The sequence below is a fragment of the Rosa rugosa genome, chromosome 2 (assembly GCF_958449725.1).
Source record: "Rosa rugosa chromosome 2, drRosRugo1.1, whole genome shotgun sequence".
Lineage (NCBI taxonomy): Eukaryota > Viridiplantae > Streptophyta > Magnoliopsida > Rosales > Rosaceae > Rosa > Rosa rugosa.
Window position 1 is genome coordinate 4,423,695 of NC_084821.1, and position 17,106 is coordinate 4,440,800.

Consider the following 17,106-nt stretch of genomic DNA (forward strand, 5'->3'; position numbering starts at 1 on the left):
CCCCTAATCTGATCCCTAATCCCTCAGTGACTCAGTCCATCTCTCGACCATTCCCTCAGTCTCTCTCTCTCTCAAACTCGAGCCTCAGTTCGAAGAATCGAATCCCTCGACCCATTCGATTTCATTTCACATCAAAGCGATTCGATTCACATCAGTCGATCAATTGTTGCAGTACTGCTGGTGAGTAGGAGCTCGGTGCTTCAATTGTTTTGGATTGTTGAGGTTCGAGACTTCGATCTACCCAGTTTGTCATATATTATCAATTTGAATATATGGTGTATCTTTTTTTGCAATGTTCTTGACATGTTTTCTTATAATCTGATATGTAAAAAATCTTTACTGGGTTGTTGTGATTATATGTTTTCTGGGTTTTGACTAGAGATGATTCGAGAGCTTCTGACTTATCAAGTTATCATAGATGAATTGTTATCACTTTGCACATCTTTATTTTCCAATGTGTTTAATGCTGACTGATCTCGATGATAATTGCAAAAACTTCCTAAATTCTTCTTCATTGATTGAATTTGCAGAATTGCCAGCATTCTAATTCTTTTCAACTAAAATTGATTTGCAGAAAGTTTGAGTCTTTGAGTGAGGCAGGGAGCACAACAAGCAAATATGAAGTGACGATGAGATGAAATTTGAGTCTTTGAATACTTTGTTTTAAACTATTGTCCGCTTTGTTATTGTATGATTTATTCATTTGTGTGAACTGTAAATGATGATATGAGGTGATGATGAGATGAACTGTAAGTGATGATATGAATTATGAAGTGATGAACTGATGAGTGTAAGTGATGAACTGAAGTAGATGTGAGAGAATGAGAGACTGAGAGTTATAAGTTTTTTGATTGATTTACATTTGTGTATGGTTTGGGATTTGTGTTATAAGTTTTTTGATTGATTTACATTTGTGTATGAGAGTTATAAGTTTAAATTCATAGAAGTTAATTGATTGTTTTTTATGTGCTTTCAGTTTTTCACTTGTTGACAGGTTAGGGATTTAAAATTTCCATTTGGGCCAAAGCTGAAAGCTGGCCCAATCTTAAACTCGGTTGGAGGCCCAACCAACCGATACCAACCGATACCAACCGGTACCGAGAAGTCGGTATACCGACTTTTGTGGCCGGTAGTGGTACTACATTTTGTGTACCAATAAGTGCTGGTACGGTAGGTGGTATTGGACTTGAAGGTCCGGTACCGTACCGAACCCAGCCCTAACCTACTTACACTAGTAGAATTTACCCAATGAGTGACAAACCACTTTTGTCACCTATTCTGAAAATTTCGTCACCCATAAGAATGGGTGACAAAAAAAGTTCGTCACCAGTTTCGTCACCTATAGTGCGTGACTGATTCCTTTAGGTGCCGAAATGCTAAGTTCGTCACTAAAATGGGTGTGGGTGACGAAATAAATTTGTCACCCAATCTTTGATATTTGGTCACCCATTCTTTTCAAAATCTTATCCTTTTTTTTTTATTTTTGCATCCATTTTTTTTTACCGCCAAATTTTACTTTATTGGTGACGAAAATAGTTCGTCACTATTTTTGAATCAGTTTTAGATTTTGGTGCCAAAATTTTTTTACCCGCCAAATGCAATACTATTGGTGACAAATTAATTTCGTGTCTAATTATCAAATATTAATTTTTAATTTTGAGAATGGTTGACAAACAAATTTTTTTTTTTCAATATATAGTATATATGAAAATTAATTTTAAATTAATAATTACAATTATCAACACTTTACCACACAAGTAATAGGTAAGTAAATAAGTAGCAAAAATATATGTTAACATGCTTATCAACTAGTACTTTACAAAAGATAGTAACTTGAAAAATTTACATATCAAGTGCTGGATGCATTTGAAATTTGAAGGCATCATTTTTACATCCAAATTGTATCCTTCCAAAAGCTAATAAGGACATCTAAGACCCAAAAACCTGCCAAAGCCCTAAACTAAGGGATATCTATGCATGTGGAAATATCATGGCTTCATTTGTACACATCCAAAATATAACTTGCAAAAAACTAATGAGGATATCAACACCTAAAGCACATCCATATCCTCATTCTCATCCTCATCACCCTCCTCAGCACCCTCTTCATCCACATCATGTGTAGGAGGTTGAGGTTGTTTCTCACCCTCAAGAGAAGTAAGTCGTTCTTCCAATAGAATAATGTACCTCATAAATTGAGCATTTGTTGGGTTAGACGTGGATGCAGGGATTTAAGAACAAAATCTGTCCTTTTTAAGACCATAGCCCACACCTCGAATGGTCTTACCCTTCATAGTTCCAAGCTCCTTAGCCAAGATATCTAATTGCATAGGGATAGGCACTACAACATCTTCAAATGGGGTATCCTCAGACTCAGCCAACTGTTGCTTGGTTTTAATCAACTCTTCAATCAGATTTTTCTACACATAATGAAACATATGTTATACATTTAATCTATGATGTCAGTTTTGCTTCAATATACTAAAATTATAACATATAATCCTTACCCCTGTCCTCTCCGCTTCTTCATTGATCCAAACACCACCATTGCTGCCTCGATGTTGATGCATGAGACCCCAATTCTCAACAGGTCACATTTTTACCTTTCTACATTTGGCAATAACAAAAGCAATTCAAAGCCCAAATAATGGTATATGAGAAAAGTATAGTATGTAAATACTCTATAAGAAGTGCACAAAAATAGTTTGTCATTTGTACTCAAGCTCCTCATCCTATTTCTATATTGTTTTTATATGTCAGCAAGACTGAACAAATTATGGGATAAGTTTTCGAAGAAAATGAAACAAATCAATTAGACAAGTATATTTGATAATAGAGTTTAGCAACTAAATTTAAACAATAACAAACATTTACCTGTTCTTCAGCTTCCATGTGTTTCGTGAAAGGACGTGAACCACCACAATGATTATATTTTTTCTTGTTCCTATGTGTTCAAGTAAGGAATAACCTATATGTAACTTAGGAACCAAAAAAAATAAAGAAGTCTGATCCATTTTTACATGCCTAATTACTCCGATTCCTAAGATTCAAAATGGGTGGAAACAAACAATGTACTATTTCACAATACAACAAGTAGGCATATGGCAGAACAATCTCGAATATAACTTACTAATAAAATATGAAACAACAATAAAATGGTAAAAACATGTAACATACCTTGGGATTATGACCAAGTCCTTCCAAATTTTATAATTGGTAACTTCCCCTTCTAGCTAATGGAAAGCCAAATCGAGTGAACTGCAGTGAAATTGGGAGAAATATATTTACTACACATTGTTGATAGATAGCGCATTCAATAAAAACTAACACATTATTGATAGATAACGCATTCACAATTAGTCCCTCCATTAGTTTCTCATACTAATAAGCTTCAGCCATTTGAAAAGCCACCATTAACACCCAGATTAAATATCTAAAAACACCCCAGAAGCCTTCAACACTTTCAAAAGGAAACAAACAACAATTGAATAACCCAACAAATTCTAAATACTAATTTACTTAAAAACAAGGGTTCAGACTTAACACAAAGGAAAAATACAAAGTTACCAAAATCTTGTTATTTGACAAAATAAAGAAATCCAACTTAACTATAAAGGCATTTTATGATATCAAACAAAAGCCACTCACCTCGTATCTTAAACAGAAGCAAAAGCCATAGAGTTCACCGAAATAAAGCTCAACCTCTGCTAAAAATCTCAGCCTCTTTAAATACCCCCAGCTCCGGAAATCTCAAAGGTGAAACCCAAAACCATGAAATCATGCTCACACCTTCAAACTTACAGTAATCAAAACTCTAGGCTTGGATTTCTTAAACACTCAAAAAAAAGTCTGCAAGACTAAAACCCTGATTCTTTCTCTCTCAAATGTCAAAAACTCTCTTCCCCTTACACATCTACTTTTATCTTCGACTCCGTTTTCTTTCTTCCTTCTCTATTTTTTTCCGTGGTCTCTTTCTTTCTCCTCCTCCCCCTCTTCTTTTTCTTTCCCTCCCCTCTCTGTTCCCTTTCTTTCTTTCCATCCCTCTCTCTGTTCCTTTTCTTTCTTTCTCCTCCCTCTTCTAACAGACCGTCAGCCACCTATCCTTATCCCTAGCTTGGAAACAAAACCAAATGATTAAAAAAATAATAATAATAAAAAAACTAGTAAAACCAAATACAAAATAACTAACAACCTAAAACAAAAATAACCGCCTTAGTAGATAAAAAAAAAATGTTAAATCGGAACCAGGATACCACAACTCTACTTTTTTTTTTTTTTTTTTGGATATTACCACAACTCTACTTACATGCATAATATAAGCTGCATATATTATGAACTACCTAGAACTTCAGAAGGAAAATCAACTCAGACCTATAAAGTTCTATATATATGTTCAAAGCTAATATCTAACTCAATTCCAACACTCCAACCAAAGAATACACTCAAAGGAAAAATGAATCAAAAGAGCGAGGTCTTACCTGATAAGGAAGAAGAGCTAAAAGAGTAGTCAAGATGAAATCTCCTTAAGGAAGATCCAAGTGAGGTAAAATTAATCTCTTCAAAACAGATCCAAGTGAGGTTAAATTCCCTCAAGCTAGATGGACCTTAGTGAGTGAAATTAATCTCCTCAAGACGGATCCAAGTGAGGTGAAATTCCCACAAGGCGTATTAATTATAGTGAGGTGAAATCTCCTCAAAGCAGATCTAAATGAGGTAAAATCCCTCAACACGGATCAAAGTGAGGAGAAATGACTGAAATCTCAAAGCGATCCAAATGAAGGGAAATCTCCCCAAGGGGATTTAGTCCCCTAGAAAACAATCATGTGTGGTAGCAAAGCTATGCATATATAGTTAAGCTCAAAAAGGTATCAGACCAAAAAAGAGAAACAAAAGAACCATGTTACTAACAGCAGAAATAGCGAAGACAAAACACAATTGACACTTAAAGTAATGAAACTTGGAGGATTTGGAAAAACAAATATATAGAGCCCGACACTCAGTTTCTCCTTGAACCTCCAGAACAGCAAGTCATTTGCAACTTGGCCATGGTAATCAAAGCTGAATCTAACTCTGGCTATTCTCTTACGGTCCCCTCCTAACACTTAACATTTTACCTTTCCCATCATAATCAAACCTCATTCCCCTAACAAAATAGCAATTATCAACCATAACCAATCAACAAAGAGTAACCCAACATTTCCAGTTGATGGAGAAAATAACAACAAGAAGCTTAATCAACTCTAAACATAGACTAGCAAGCATATATACAGCGACAACCTTATAACTACCAGTAGTTACCTCACAAAAATAACAACAACCAAATCTGTGAATAGATCAATTTCAGAAACAAGAGAACAAAATTGAAATAACTTTCTGAAGATCGACTAGCTTACCTTATCCATGAGAAGGAGGTAGCAAGCAAGAGAGAACAAGATTGATTTCTCAATTACCTTGAAATTTGCCGACAATAGTACCCTTGATTCCTTAATATCCTTGCTAGCTTTTGCCGTTAATAGTACCCTTGAAATTAAAGAAAATTGAATACCCATTAACACATACAAAGAAAATTTTGAATATAGCTCAAGGAAATTCTGGAAAAAGAAAAAGATACTACAAGCAGTGCAAGAGAGACATTGAAATTGAGAATAAGAGTTTATGGGTTTTGATTGTGAAGTTACTAACCTGGAATTTGAGATTGTGAGTTGAAAGTAATGGAGATGGATAGTAAAGGCGTAGGGATTGTTCAGAGACAAAGGTTCATGAGTCTGGGTTCAGCTACACTCAATGTTTATGAGTCTGGGTTCAGAGACGAAGGTCTTTTTTTTTTCCTTAGGCTTTTATATGCGAGCAAATGCGGACAAATCTTTTTTTATTAAAGCCCAGCGTTTTGGCTGGCCGAATGGCGGTAAAGTTCCCTCCAGGCCCTAAAATTTTTATTTGATCTTTTTATTGGCGGTATATCTCCCGCGTTTTGTTGATTAGGCTTAGATAGGTCTCTAAACAAAAGGCAAAAACTTTGCCAAAAAAAAAAAAACAGATTAGTGTCAAAAAAAATTTGACACTAACTACATGCCCTCCGTCACAATGAATGGAGAACAGTGTTGGTCCAAATGACAAAAGTATTGGTGACAAAATTAGAAATTTTGTGACCCATTCCCACAATAGGTCACAATTTTAAGGTTTGTCACCTATAATTTTGTGACTAAAAGGGTAAATTCTAGTAGTGTTATTTTCTTGATTTTGAACAAAACTCTAGAAGAAAAGTTCATGATTTCGTTGACCAAAGAAAAAATAGTTTATGAACTCGAGTCCAAACTGATGGAATGTAAATCTTGTTAACTGTTTCGATAGAAAAATTGAAGTGAATAATTTAATTAACAAAACTGATTAATTTATTCAAAAGATGAAATTAATAAATTAATCTCAGTTCCAAAAATATAATTGGACCAGTCGTGTTTATTAAGGTTAATTCTATTTTTGAGATTTTGTCTATTTATCCTAGCTCTAGAGTCATTTATCTCACTTACCCCATTAATTTTTTTTTTAATTTCCCCATCACCCATAAAGACTCTAATAAGCTCTTCCCTGATACCCAATTAAGTTTTTTTTTTAATTTTTTTTTTTAGACTATTATCGCCTTAACCCAACCTTTTGTTACATAAAGAGAGAGTGGAAGAGAGAGAAGTCATAGGAGACTTCGTCAGAGTCTTGTCACAGGCTGTAGAATTCCGATCACCGGCCGCCATCTACCGGACTTCTCTGAAAACCTCGCCGGAAATTCCTAGAGAGGTCGTCAGATATCTCATAGGTCGCTGGAGGTTCTCTAAAAATCTCTATTGCACCAAAATAGACCTTTATTTTCCCACTATAAACCTTTATTGCCCCCCCCCCCCCCTAATAGAGACGCAATAAACCTCTATTGCCCCCAGTATACCTTTATTGGAGGGAATAGAGATTTATGAAATCTCGCCGGAAGTCCCTAAAGAGGTTGTCGGAGATCTCATATGGGGTCGGAGAGGTTTATTGCCACACTCTCTCTCTCTACCTTCGGTGCGGCGTCGAATTCTGGCATCACGATCTTGGAAAATATGCAGCTATGGCGTCCATGCCTAAAGCTCCGGTCGGAGCTACCGAAGTCGAACTCAATCTTGATCAAAGCCTCAGAACAGCTTCGCCTCGCCTGAAGACGACGAATAAGCTCTAGTCGGAGCTACCTCAATGAAGTCAACCTCTGGTTTCCCCACTAACTAAAGCTTCGGTGAATCCAGCTGCCACTCGATCAAATCTAAAATCCCAAACTCCAATCACACCAGCTTGAATTAGGACCGTGGCTCCATCTACATCGGTGGTCGTCGCTCTAACTCCAGTAGCCACTCCACCATTCAAATCCTTCAAACTCTTATATATATTTTGGTGCAGTTTTTGCCAGAATCGAAATGCTGATTCTCAACTTAAGGCAGGCCATTGATGATTCTCCAATGAGCCGTGATTTCCTTATTGAAATTCACGACTCGGTTTCGATTTCGAAGTCGGATTTGGATTTGGACTCTGAAAGCAGTGCTGAAGTTAGGGTTGAGACAGAGACTCAAAGCGAGAGTAAGAGAAAATTAAGCATTGCTGGAATTGGTGGGGTTGCTGTAGATGCATTCGCACTGGAAGTACAGTGAATTGATCAAGAAAATGGTGAATGCCAAAACTTTTGATCAAGTCAAAAAAATTGCATTAGCATGTGAAGCTAAAAGTAGGGAAATCACTACCAGTGACCTTCTATTGCATTAACACGTGAAGCTGAAAGTGGTGATTGCCATTTTTTTTTTTTTTTTTTGCAAATTAGGGGCAGAAGCCCAGAAGGAAAGAAAAAAAGAAAAAATAAAAGTTTTATTAGGGGGCAATAGAGATCTGTTAAAGGTCTATTGGGGGATAATAATGCTTTGAATTGATGTAATTTCCTCCTTTTTTTCCTTAATTAAAGTTTTATTTGGCTAACAGATCCGGTTCAGGTCTTCCGATGGCCGGTTTTGGGCTTTTTCGGCCGGTTTTGGGCTCTTGGGATCGGTGGTTTCGAGGTGTGTGACGAAGGTTGCTAAGGTTTGAAGGCTAAGATTTTAGGGTTAGGGTTTCATGCTGATAACGTGTTTTAGGAAATCAAAATTGGGAGAAAATAAGTTGTGTCTTTCATTGTAGTGTGAGCGTCTTTGTATAAAGGATTACAACAAGAGAATATGAGTCTTACAAGGAAATTGAATCATACATTGAATAAGATATCTCCGATAATATCTATAAGACTAACTCTTTTACAACTTGGACAAATATCTAGAGTTTGGGCCAGACACACAATCCAGATATATTTAAACAAGTTTATCTTTTTCTATTTATCATATGTCCCCTGTTTGTTCCCTTCCTTCATGACTGCTGAAGTGTCTGTCTGTCTCTCTCTCTCTCTCTCTCTCTCATCTTAGCCAGGGTCTTGTAATCCATTTTCATCCACTTAGCTGGTTTAGCACTGCTCATAATTTTCATCTGAAGACTTTAGGGTTCCGGATTCCCTAGTTTCAAGTCAAGATCCCTAAAGCAGGTTTGCTAGATTTTTGGGTACAGTAAAATGATGCAAAACTGAAAATGGCTGATTGATTTTGAGTTCTTTGTTTAATTAACCCGTAAACCCTATGCTATTCTGCATTTGCAAACACATTATTTATTCAATTCTTTGCCATTGTTCAAATACCATACTTGAGAGTTAACCAACAATGGCTAGATAGAATAGTAATGGGTTAAATCCTTAGAGCCTCAGCTGCAGACTCAGAGTCCTCATTTGCTTTCACAAAGTTTGGTCTTTACCAAGATCGTTAATGGTGTGAGTGAACGTAAGGAAAATAATTTTGCGTCTGGGTTGTTTGATATTGAGAAAAATTCACCATCAGTGCCCAAATTGATTATACCAATGAATGCATCTATTATATCCATTAAGGGACACAATATTATTGCATCATCAAGAGATAATCCATTCACTCATAAGACAACTATGGTGTCTCAGGTCAAAGGACTAATTTGTATTATTGCAATTTAGAGTTCAAGTTTGACATGTAAGTAAGACTCCATACAAGAACTCTAATGATCGCGTTCAGTGTACTCTTTAAATTAAGAGCACCCACATACTTATATTAGTGTCTCTACACAAATGACAAGAGACATATCATCCTCCATATTGAGCATACATAGTATGTGCTAGTCTTTCTGGATTATCAATGTCCAAGTGATAATCCTATGACTAGGAACTTTTTAGGATAAGAGTGTGAAAGAGTAAAGGTCTCATACATCTAACTCTTTAGATTACTTTCTCTTTAACTCATATTCCTTGGACCTTGTTCAATCAAATATCAAATATAAGCAATGAACAATAAACTTGCCCTTTTGATTAATAATAATTACATCAAAATGATTGTTTTAGGACACAATTCCTTCAATCTCCCACTTGTACTAAACCCAATCAGCCATGAAACGTACACCCATCTTCTCAAGATGTTGTTCTAGCTTTGCTTGTGATAAGGGCTTAGTGAATGGATCTGATATGTTATCAACAGATGCTACTTTGAGAATGTTAATGTCTCCACGATTAACAATCTCCCTTATGATATGGAAGCGTCTTTCGATGTGTTTGGATTTTTGATGAGACCTTGGTTCCTTGGCTTGAGCAATTGCCCCATTGTTGTCATAGTAAAGTGGAATCGGTGACTCAATGGTAGGAACCACACCAAGTTCAATGATGAACTCTTTCATCCAAACCGCTTCCTTTGCAGCCTCTGCAGCTGCAATATATTATGTCTCAGTAGTGGAATCTGCAGTAACACTTTGCTTGCAGCTTCTCCAACTTACTGCACCTCCATTCAAGGTGAAGACAAACCCTGATGTGGATTTTCTGTCATTCACATCAGATTGAAAATCTGAGTCTGTGTATGCTTCCACTTGCAACTCTGATTGCAAATCACCACCTCCATAAACGAGGAATAAATCTTTAGTCCTTCTCAAGTACTTAAGGATATTCTTAACAACATTCCAGTGTTCTAAACCTGGATTGGACTGATATCGACTAGTTATGCTTACGCCATAACTGATATCAGGTCTTGTGCATAGCATCGCATACATGAGGCTCTCTATTGCAGATGCATATGAGATCTTGCTCATCTTTTGCACTTCCTCAATCGTTTGTGGGCACATTTTCTTAGAAAGGTGAATGCCATGTCTGACAGGCAGAGAACCCTTCTTAGATTGTTCCATGTGAAATCTATTCAGCACTTTATCTATGTACAAGGATTGAGATAATCCAATTAATCTCCTTGATCTATCTCTGTAGATCTTTATTCCTAGTACATAGGCAGCTTCTCCAAGATCCTTCATAAGGAAGGTCTTGGACAACCAAACTTTAATTGAAGATAACATTCCTACATCATTCCCAAATAGTAGGATGTCATCTACATAAAGTACAAGGAACACAACAGCACTCCCACTGACCTTCTTGTAAACACAAGGTTCATCCATGTTTTGTGTGAAACCAAAAGATTTGACTGCATCATCAAAACGGATGTTCCAACTCCTTGAAGCTTGCTTGAGTCCATAGATGGACCTATGAAGCTTACACACTTTATGAATGTCATCTTTAGACGTAAAGCCTTCAGGTTGATCCATATAAAGGTCTTCCTCAAGGTTGCCATTCAGAAAGGCAGTCTTTACGTCCATTTGCCATATCTCATAATCATAGTGAGCAGCTATAGCAAATAATATCCGAATAGATTTAACCATGGCAATAGGAGAGAACATATCTTCATAGTCAATGCCCTCTCTTTGCTTATAGCCCTTTGCCACCAACCTAGCTTTGTAGGTTTCTATTTTACCATCTGAACCTATCTTTTTCTTGAAGACCCATTTGTTTCCAATTGGTCTAATACCAGGTGGAGGGTCAACGAGAGTCCAGACTTGATTGGTATACATAGAGTCAATCTCGGATTCCATGGCTTCTTGCCATTGCTTTGAGTCAACATTTGACATTGCTTCATTAGAACTAGAAGGATCATACAGGTTTTCATTGTCACCAAGGAAGATTTAACTCCCCAAGGCTTTCATGACACAAACCATACCTCTTGAGAGGTATCCGGATCCTACTAGAAATTCTTAGAGTTTGTGTTATAGTTGGTTCAGGAAGTTGTTCAATGGGAAATGGAGTGTTAGTTTGTGGCTTGTTGGACACTTCCTTGAGTTCTACCATTTGCTCAACATTTACATCAAGGACGTAGTCCCTTTCAAGGAAAGTGACATTCCTGCTAACAAACACCTTTTGTTCTTCAGGTTGATAGAAATAATATCCTAAATTATCTTTAGGATATCCCACAAATAAACACTTGCTTGATCTAGCTTCAAGCTTGCCTGCTTCTAGTCTTTTGACATAAGCTGGACAACCCCAAATCTTAATATGATTGAGACTTGGTTTCTTCCCATGCCACATCTCATATGGTGTAAGAGGGACGGACTTGGAAGGCACTTTATTCAACAAATAAATTGCTGTTTGAAGTGCATATCCCCAAAAGGATATAGGTAAATCAGTATAGCTCATCATGGAACGAACCATGTCTAACAAAGTTCGATTTCTCCTTTCAGAGACACCATTGAGTTGTGGTGTTCCAGGAGGAGCTAATGAAGAAACAATGCCTTCTTGTTTGAGATAATCAATAAACTCATTGCTTAAGTATTCACCTCCTCGATCGGATCTTAGAGCCTTAATACTTCTGTCGGTTTGTTTCTCAACTTCATTCTTAAATTCTTTGAACTTTTCAAAGGCTTCAGATTTGTTCTTCATAAGGTATAAATAACCAAACCGAGAATAATCATCGGTAAAGGTTATGAAGTATGAGAATCCACCTCTACTAATAGTGGACATGGGACCACATACATCGGTATGTATTAGGCCTAGGAGTTCTTTAACTCTTGTTCTTTGTCCACCATAATGTGACTTGGTCATTTTTCCTTTTAGACAAGACTCACAAGTAGGCATAGGATCAGATCCTAATGACTCTAAGTATCCATTTTTGGATAATTTGTGAATTCTATCTTGGCTAATATGACCAAGTTTAAGGTGCCACATCTTAATGAGGTTAACCGTTTCTCGAGTTCTCTTAGATCCCAAAGCATTTTCCTTCATACAGTTAATACTACCATCTAAAGCTAGATGAAAGAGACCATCAATAATATTAGCATGACATATCATGCGTTCATTAATAGATACAAAACCACTTAGTTTATCAAAAACTACTCTATAACCATCCTTCAAAAGCATGGAGATGGAGATAAGGTTCTTTATACATATAGGAAGATAAAGACAATTATTTAACTCCAATGTATCTCCTGATGGTAACTTCAAAATATAAGTCCCCACGGCTTTGGCATCAACTCTTGTGTCATTTCCTACATGTAGGGAAATTTCTCCAGCTTTAAGCTTCCTTGCTCCCACTAGGTCCTGCAACGAAGTGCAAACATGGTGGGATGCACCTGAATCAATTATCCAAGTGGAAGTATTATTAACTGTAAATATTGATTCAATCACATTGATCATACCTTCTGTTGAAGATTTGTTCTTCAAGGATGCAAGATAAGCTTTGCAATTCCTCTTCCAGTGCCCATCTTTGTTGCAAAAGAAACAAATACCTTTTGGTTCCTTTTGTTCATTCTTCTTCTTCTTTTGGACTACTCCCTTAGGCTTTATCACTTGTTTCTTCTTCCCTTTGCCTTTACATTTGGACTTACTGGATGAAGAAGAAGCGATAATAGCCGCACTCCCACTCTCTTTCTTAATTTGCTTCTCAGCTGTTACCAGCATATTGAGAAGATCAGAAAGAGTATGATCCATTTGTTGCATATTATAGTTCATTATGAACTGAGAAAATGAATCATCTAGGGAGGAAAGAAGAAGATCTTGAGCTAGCTCCGCATCAAGTGCAAATCCAAGGTCTTGAATTTGCTCAATAAGGCCTATCATTTTTAGACCATGTTGATGCACAGGTGTACCCCTCACATGCTTTGTCTTAACAAGCTCATTGACTATTGTGAAGCGCACATTTCTATTTCTTTCACCAAACAATTCAGTGAGATGAAGTAATATAGAACTGGCGCTATCCATATTCTCATGTTGCTTCTGAAGTTGTGAGTTCATGGATGCAAGCATAACACATTTAGCTTGCGTGTCATCATCCTTATGCTTTTGATAAGCAACACGTTGCTCATCGGTTGCATCTTGAGCCAATGGAGTGTGAGGAGGTGCATTTTGTAAGACATAAGCGATCTTATCGAATGTCAATACAATTTTCAAATTGCGGAGCCAGTCATTGAAGTTTGGGCCCTCAAGACGATTTTCATTGAGAATTTTGGTGATAGGATGTCCTGACATATTGCAGTCTACATAAGATAAAATAAAAGAAGTGAGATTGATTTTAAAACCAAGTGACTCGGGTCTTAAGAATCAAATGGCACCCTCTCACTATTTTAACAAATTCCAAATCCCTCAAGGAATTCGAGAGTATAAATTAAAACTCTTAGTGAGTATGGAAGACTCATTTTCATTAAGCCAACCGCATCATAATAGAACTATAAGTCAACTTAATTTCCATGAGAGGATACTCTTATCCAATCACATCAAATGTGAATATCCATAACTTTGGCCTCTAAAGTAATTAAGTCTCACCATAATAGGATATTGATAAATTACTCTAGTTAAGCTATACCCAACATCTCATGTAAGTATAGAGATCAAAAATTAAATCTCATCATAAAAGAATATTGACCAAGATTTGTCCCTACCTTACAACATCAAATGTTGAATAACCTCTCTTTAATGCTCCTAGCAAGAAATACCTCCGTTCGGAATGATATTCACATGCAAGAACATCTACTAGGAGATTACAATGTTGGAAGGCCACAAAGAAGCATTCATAATGACTTCTTCGTTTTTCAACTTAATATCACTTTGAGGGAATTTTAAGGTCTCATCTTTAATAATCTTATTAATAACAATCACATTGCATTTGCTTTGATCCTATTGCAATCACACATTCATTATACTTGATCTATAATAAAATACTCCCACTAATTGTTTTCAGAAAAACAATTTGATTTCATCAAAAACATTTTTCAAATGGAATCATGGGAAATATAAAACTACTTAATCAAGTACAATGAACATACAATTATAATAGGTCACATAGGATGATTATGGACTTGTTGTTTGATCCAACATGAGCCAATATGTTGGATCAAGGTCATGTTTGGGTGGTTGATTTTAATTACGCGTAACGATTACGAAAATTAAATAACTAAGCTAAGCTATTACACTTTGCACTTGAACTCCTTTCAAGGCTAGATGACTTCAAACTTCTTCTTTGGATCATCCTCATGTGCCTCCATCTTTGATTACAAGAGTGGATGAGGGGCATACAAGCTCCCATTTAATTTAATCAAACTTGAATAAATTAAATAAGCTACTTAGTTACACAACCAAATGAATTAACTACTTTAATTACATAACCCAAATGAATTAACTACTTTAATTACATAACCACATTCATTCAAAATGAATAGTCGGCCAATCACATGCTCAATTATATTTGGCCATAGTCCATAATCATCCTTTAATTAACCAAGATTAATAAGGTTAATTAAACAAGCATAATTAACTCAATCAAAATAAGTTAACCACTAAATTACTTTAATTTAATGCAAGTAAATTAGTTGAGTGATTTAGGGGATGATGATGTCTTACATCATGCATCACTAACTTTTGGTGAGTAATTTAGGGGATGATGTCTCACATCACTTTTGATGAGTGATTTAGGGGATGATGTTTTACATCATGCATCACAAACTTTTGGTGAGTGATTTAGGGGATAATGTTTTACATCATGATTCATCAACTTTTGGTGAGTAATTTAGAGAAACTAATAGTAAAGATGACTAACCCTACCAACTATTTGGTGAGGGAAACATGAAAATGATTTTATATCATCATTAACTATTAGGTATATTTCAATTCATGAATTTATGGATCAAAAGTGAAAGCAAACACCATGAAAAATTAGCTAGTTCATAACTAGTTTAGACATGTTCCAAAGCTGGAAATAAAATTCCAGTTTTGTGTTCTTCCATTGAACATTTGTTTACTTCATCTTTGAAGCCAAAAAATCATGCATACCCTAAAGCATATATAATCTAATATGTTTCTAAGATTAACACCTTAATTAAGAAACATATAGAATCCCTTAATACATATCTCATATGCATCAAAGTTTCATAAAACTTAAACCACTTCCTACATGTAATTTCCAGAAAACTTTTTCTAGCTATCATAAAATCTACCTTACATCACATGCTTCATAACTTTTATGATAAAGCAAATTTTATGATCTAAATTACATATTACTCTAAGCTTAAGAAAATCACATCAACCAACATACTTAGCCATGTTTATAACATACCAAAATTAAGCCAATGGCTCTGATACCAATTGAAGGAATGGATGGATTTCAAAACTTTTTAATTAGTGCGGAATTAGTTTAACCATTAAATTACTAACTAAACATAAAATCCATTCCTTTAACCCATGATCTTGGCTTATTGTGATATGTATATAGACATAGCATGCATAGTAAGGAAGAACAAAGAGGGAGTTTATGTTCTACTCACCCTTGGAGCGTGATTTTAATCCGATCCAAGTGAACCACCAAAGTTCCTCTCCTTGATCTCTCCTTGTGTGTGTTTCCTCCACCTTGAAGCACCTTGGATTAAGAACTCCTTCTTGTACTCCTTTTTGTGCTTGTAATCTTCTCTTTGATGTAACAAGTAAAGCCACAAAAGGATATGGTCTCTAAGGATCTTCACCAAGTGAATCAAGAGATGAAGAAAGATGAAAGAAAAGAAGAAATTATGCAAGTGTTCTTCTTTCCTTTAATGTTGTAATGGACCAAGGGAGAACTCTTTCTCTCTCTCTCTATCTGAAAATAATAGTGTGGAGACACACTTATTCTCTTTGTCCATGCTTTCACTTTTATATAATAGGAAATAACTCCAATTACTAAAAGAAAATATTGACTTTCATAAAGCCAATATTTTGGCTGGTCCATACTTGTTATTGGGCACTAAAAATGTGTCTTGGGCTTTCATTTAAATCTCATTTAGTGAAGCCCAAGTCCACACGAAAAGCCCGACAATCGTTTAGGCCCAATAGGTTCGGTTTTACCCGAAAAACCTAATTATGTCCAAATAATAAATCTAATTAATTATTTGGTCATAACCAACTCTTGTTTAATCTTCTTCATATACAATCTCAAGGATCCACTTATATGGTGTGCGATCTCTTAGGTTCTAATTAACAAGGTAGTGAAGTTTATAGAAACCATTCTATTTTATTTACGAATCAAAAACTCCATTTTTGATTCTCCCTTGTTATTAGGATCATAAATGTTTATTAATCCTCGGGGACTTCACAAGTCATGAGTGACGTCTTGCAACATATCATGACCACCCTAGTTAATGTAGAATAACAAAGAACCTATTCAATTGGAATTACAATACAATACGGTCCTTCTCTAACACTATGATCTAAATCACTTCATCGGGGTATGGAATTGATATGTCAATCCCCTAATGTGATTTTCATTCTTATGTGATTCTTAGAATGTGATTAAAAACTCCTTTTTAATCTCATTCAATGCTTTGGCCAAAGACTCATTGAATCACATCTTTGAACATACACCTTATTTACTTAAGGATAGAGATTCCTTATTGTACACTCACATGTCTCCATGACCGAATTGATTATACCAATGAATGCATCTATTATATCCATTAAGGGACACAATATTATTGCATTATCAAGAGATAATCCATTCACTCATAAGACAACTATGGTGTCTCAGGTCAAAGGACTAATTTGTATTATTGCAATTTAGAGTTCAAGTTTGACATGTAAGTAAGACTCCATACAAGAACTCTAATGATCGCGTTCAGTGTACTCTTTAAATTAAGAGCACTCACATACTTATATTAGTGTCTCTACACAAATGACAAGAG

The 17,106-nt window shown here is 35.8% G+C and overlaps 1 long non-coding RNA gene across 1 annotated transcript; it reads right to left on the reverse strand.

The window, feature by feature from the left end:
* Positions 1–1,765: 1,765 nt before the first annotated feature.
* Positions 1,766–4,061, reverse strand: LOC133733429 (uncharacterized). The gene is made up of 4 exons (XR_009857713.1): positions 3,649–4,061; positions 3,178–3,258; positions 2,508–2,607; positions 1,766–2,420 (listed from the first exon to the last, which is right to left on the reverse strand). It is a non-coding gene; the product is annotated as an uncharacterized LOC133733429 (long non-coding RNA).
* Between the last annotated feature and the right edge of the window lie 13,045 nt (positions 4,062–17,106).